Source organism: Fundulus heteroclitus, unplaced genomic scaffold (assembly GCF_011125445.2).
Source record: "Fundulus heteroclitus isolate FHET01 unplaced genomic scaffold, MU-UCD_Fhet_4.1 scaffold_179, whole genome shotgun sequence".
Taxonomy (NCBI): domain Eukaryota; kingdom Metazoa; phylum Chordata; class Actinopteri; order Cyprinodontiformes; family Fundulidae; genus Fundulus; species Fundulus heteroclitus.
The window spans coordinates 249,256-254,819 of record NW_023396591.1 but is presented as its reverse complement, the minus strand read 5'-3'; the positions used below and the strand labels follow the sequence as shown (position 1 = coordinate 254,819).

The 5,564-nt window shown below is 40.4% G+C and overlaps 1 non-coding gene across 1 annotated transcript; it reads left to right on the top strand.

Annotated features, from left to right (window-relative positions):
- The first annotated feature begins 5,243 nt into the window (after nucleotides 1-5,243).
- Nucleotides 5,244-5,316, top strand: trnam-cau. The gene has a single exon. It is a non-coding gene; the product is annotated as a tRNA-Met (tRNA).
- The last annotated feature ends 248 nt before the right edge of the window (nucleotides 5,317-5,564 follow it).

The following is a 5,564-nucleotide window of genomic DNA, read 5'->3' as shown; positions in this document are numbered from 1 at the left end:
AGAAGGCAGAGCTGCAGTCAGAGCTCAAAATACTGGAGCCGCTGCGCACCTGGGGTCCGTTCTTCGTACGTTGCTTAAAACATCCGAGATCAAATGACACATCCAAGATGATTTCATCCGGCTAATCGTGATCCGGCTAATTGGGTTCTTCGAACACACCTGTTGTTTACGATTAGTATCACTGGATTGAGTTATCTGAGACAACTGCGCGTTCATGTGTTTGTTTAAAAGGGGAAATGTATCGATAGTAGAAACAATGATCAGCAGCGCTGCTATTGGTTGTTCAGCATGGCCAAAGAACGCCCACAGTTTTTCTCCCAGCAGAACAAGAGCTTTTAATGGAAGGTTATGCCGAATTTGAGTCATTAATTAAAACACCTCAAAATCTGTTAAAGCCAGGAGAGAGGGCCGGCAAAAAGCAGCAGACAAATTAATGCGTAAATACTGTCCATGGTAGATGTTTCTATCACTTTCTACAGCATGAGTTTTTGCATTTTAATAATTTGATATTATTTGTTCTTTTATATCAGAGCCTCCACGGGACCCACTAGAACATGGGGACAAGTAAAAGTGAAATACAAGAATATTCTACAAAATGGTAGCCTTTAATTATTACACTTTATTTTAAAAAGGCACTTGTTATGTCAAGAGATCCAAATTTCATTGTCATTCCTTAGACACGGGAAGTAAAGGACACGTGCAAACTGGGAATTTTAACAAAAAAAATCTTTATCCATAAAAAATGAAGTTCTTCCTTTTCCAAGTCATCCACAGTTTACACGGTAAAACTGTATTGCTCCGTGTCTAGATAATCCATCCATAGTTTTTTCTAATACAATATACGGCTCGACAGGAAGCAAGCCTTTCAAAGTAAACTAAACTTCACAATAAAATGGCCCGAACAAATCTTCTTACTGAATATGATAAAAATAAAAAGCAAACTATCATACAAATCACTTAAATATTTTAGATTTATGGCTCCAACATCAGTTTTTCCTCTTTAAAAGCCACTGTTAAATGATGTGTTTGTCTGTTTATAACAGGCACCAAGAAAAATCTTTCTACAATTACACTGTCGCGCTGCGCTAAAGGATCCTGTCTATTGCGCAATACGTGATTAATTCGAAAAACTCTGCAAATTATTCTTGCACCTTCCGCAACAGGTTGCCGTCGTAAAAATGGACATGGCTACGGCAGACTTCCCTATCTCCTCCGCTTATACAGCCGTGATCTAATCTTGTTTACATGAAATAAGCCTGCTCTGGAGCAGGCTTAAGCTGGCGCACATGTTGCTATGACAACAAGTGCAGGATGTCTTTCGAAGAACCAAACGATCCAAGATCATGCCAAATCGTCAACAATGAAATCCTGCTAACTGAGTTAGCGATGTACGAAGAACGGACCCCAGGACACTCTTAATAAAATGACAAGGATTTTGATGTGTACAGATTAATTACATCAAAAAAATAAGTTGCAGCTACAACATGGACTGGAGAGCGGGTTCTAACTGGGTGAGGCCAGAGGTGATTCTCAGAGAGCTTTTATGAAGTTATTTATTTTTTTATTTTAACACGGAGTGGAGCGTGATGTGAAGCTACACTGTAGAAGCAAGCCGTACTAAAAACCGCTGAAAAAGCCTCCTGTCTGTGGATCTATGGACTCATTTTACTCCGACCCTAAAACACCTGCCAGACAGACAGTACTGCAGCCAAGATGACCTTTAACAATATTTAACCATACGAAATACATTAATAACATTTTGCGAATTAAAAATGTTCATATTTAAAATCACGTTATGTTTTTTTCTGATAAACTTTGAGCAATTTTATTAAACTTTTCGTCCGTCCTGGACAGGTCTCCTGTCACAGGACTAAGATTTAACAGTTTTATTAAACTTCAAAAAAGTTAAATAATGCCTTTTATATAAAGTGATAATTAATTGCTATGCAATAATAGGAACAGGAGACTGATTATTGTAATGTGCGATCTGTGTTAAACTAAAATGGATGACATCATAGTGTTGGTTATGTGTCCTGCATTGTTCAGGTTGTGGTTGGCCTTGTATGATCATAGGATTGGTTTGTAATGCCAGTTCAAACGTGACGAGACTGCATTAATTCGGGACATGACGGACTGCGTTTCCCATGATGCAATGTGGTCAAAATGGCCACCAACTCCCATCATGCAACACGGCCCAAAATGGCCGCCACCCTAACAACGGAGCGGAGAGATAACGTTACTAGGGAAAATGTATATATTGCGGCCACGCTGGACAATCTGCCTTTTTCCTGGCGCGCTGCCAACCTGAGAAGGCACACAGCTGTTTCACTCTGTGGATTAATTACCCACACGCCATGTGCTCGAGTTTCTCGCTGGACCGAGATTTTTCAAAGCAAACCTGATTCCCTGCTTTGCTGACGCAGGAGGTCGACTAAAATAAGTACTTTTAAATTCCCTCTGATCAAAAGACTGAGAGCCACCTTATCTCCCAGTGATCGAAGTGGGCCCCGCTTTGTCTGGCCAACAAAGCGACTGTAAGCGAGGAGGAAGAGACGCATTCAGGACGCCGCGTTATTCCGAGCGCTTGCGGACCCCGAAGCCGGGACTTCATTTCCTGGATCACCTCAAAGTAACGGGGTTCTCCCCTTTTATTTCTTTTTCACCCGTAGGGAGTTTAGAAGGGCCTGGGCAGGCGTAGGAACTTTCTAGGTGTCGGTTAATGCTTTTTACCCCAAAACGGAGTTGGGGTTCATTTTGCTGAATATTTTCTTTGTATGTGCATGCATTTTACAATTGATTTTGCTGTGTTGATTTGTGGTTTATCAATAACCCCGCCGTGGGTCACTGTTTCAGTTCTTTTCCATCTTCTTCCATGCTTCCCCCCCCCTCTTTTCGCTTCTCCTTATCAGTGAATTTAATCTTTTTGTCCGAGCTCAATTCGCAATCTTTGCTTAAACTCCCACTTAGCCGCGCCCTCTCGAAGCTCCCATCAGCATAAGCGTGGTTACGTCATTAGGACCTCCCCTCACGCATCACGTAAATTGGTAGACCATACGTCATCGTAGCAGCCATCTTGGGAGGGTGGCGTACGACTGAACTGTAGGGAGCTTAGCTGAAATAGCTTTTGTAAGACATCAAACCGTCCAGTGGAATTCCCGAAGCTGTTCTGTCCGTCAATGCTGCTACATCAAATGCCGATGTCTCGAAGGTGGTGTTAAACAACTGTGAGTTGAACTAAGATTTGCCAATCGCTCATTTTTAATCCATTGTTTATTTTTGTTTTGTTCTTTTATTCCCACCTATATTTTGGATGTGTAGTTTTAGTAGTGAGTAATATTTCCAAAGTCGTTGAATCAGAGAATTACTGTAACAGGGAATTGCCTTTGATTCAATAAACAACCACTGCGGAATAGAAATTGTTTTGTGTTCAATCTAATTCACAGTTGTATGGTTCTTCAGAATTCAGAGCTAACCTCCTTTTGAGTTAACATCTGATATTAATACAGAGACAATATCATTGGATGGTGATAAGGAATAAGGAATTAAACTTTAATTGTAGTTTACATTGGGGTTCTCACAGCCTGCCGGATAAACCTAGTCGGTTAAAAGTCCGACCAGATCATTTATTCCAGCATAAATGAGTTCATAACAGCTAATTAACTAATGCATTAGTGGTATAAATCCTTACAAGCTTATGGCTAACATCACCAACATTTGAACTATATTTGTTATAGCAGAATTTTGAGTTGAATGATTTATTACTTAAATTATAATACCAAATTATAATTAATAAAAATAATAAGCATATTCAAACAGCTTCTGGCATAACAGGTTTATACTGAATGTGACAGGGAGCCAGTGGAGTTAATGTCCAGGTGTGAAGTAGATGATGTGATGATGAAGCTGCTGTCTTTTGTACTAGTTGTAGTTTATGAATGTTTTCTGGAGGATAGGGAGGGAAGGGAGCTGAAACTGTAAGGTGGACTGTGGACCAGTTTGGCAAAAGTGTGAAGGAAAAACTTGCTTGTTGCTGCAAATATGAAAGTTAACCAAGTGATGTTATGGATGTGGAAAGTGAAGGAGATGACGGAGAGGGCTGTCAAGGATGACACCAAGGCTCTGAAGCTGAAAAGTGGGACAGGTACAGGAATGGTCATTGCATATTGTAAAACTACCAGATTTGGTTAAAGATGACTTTGCACAATAAGCAAGTGAGCGAACTAATGTGGCATTATTTCCACGGTCCCGGGAATATATGGGCTGACTTGAAAAAATGTTCAGTCAAACTGATTATTTTTGCTTTAACATATGCTCTAGGTTTGACTCCTGGCTAGCTCGAGGAAATTTTAAAACATAATCTCATTGTTGCATTGAGAAGGGTGCAAGTGGCTCCTTTGCATGATAGACTTTACAAGTACTCTGGCATTTGTACAAGCAGACTCAACGACAGTCTCAAAAAATCCATGTGCTTTGTAATTTCTTTCAACTGCTTAGCAAGAGGGAGTGCTAACAGTCCTTTTGTATAAAAAAATATTAATTTTTTTATACATCCATTTCCTTTAAATGAATGGTATTGCTACAGGCAAACTACTTCAACAACGTTAATAGTCTTAAACAGCCTTATGGTTTGTCATTTCAGCTGCCGAGCGAGAGGTAGTGCTTACAGTCCATTTGTATACAACTATTCTAACGCTGATTTAGTGTTTTGGACATCCTATTCCTTGTAAATACATGCCATTTGTAAAGGCAAACTACTTTAAGTGTCAATAGTCTCAAAAGGCCTTGTGGTGTGCCATTTCTTTCAACCGCTTAGTGAGAGGTAGTGCTAATTATACAAACTTCAAATGAGGTATGATACTTACACACGAAGACTTCAGATTTCAACCAAAATGTGCTGGTAGAAATCACTTTTCAGGTCCCAAAGCGATCAAGCATTTAAAGGAGCAGCAAAACAAATCTGGCTGTTGCAAACCTCTTTGTTTCCCTGGAAGCACAGGGTGACCTTTGACTTGTCTGTACAAAGAGTCTGACTTTCCACAAGGTTGGATGAAAATATGTGATTAAGAAAAACAAGCTTGAGAAATGTAGAGAAAACCTTCTGTTGAAGTCTTCTACTTTGTATTCAGGAAGTGCAGGGCAAGTCAGTGATGTGACGACATGAATGCAATCACAGCATGAGGAAACAATAGAATCCTTGATCGTAGTATGGTAGCGGACATGGGTCATTTTAGCAGGGTTTTCATGCCTCATTGGCGCAGCAGGCAGCGCGTCAGTCTCATAATCTGAAGGTTGTGAGTTCAACCCTCACACGGGGCATTTGTTTAGATCGTCCACTTCAGGTACCTATTATCTCTCGTCACGGCACCACATCAGTAATGGTATGAAAGGGCTAGTGGCGCTACCTGGCTCACGTTAGTCTGCGTTTCTCACCCAATAGTGTTCGCCCCTTGCCATTCTTACATTGAATATTCATCCAGTCTCGCACCGCCTCACTATGACCACGGCAATCAACGTCTCACAACAATGACCGTGACAAATAAAATTAAAATACTTTGGCTTTGTTT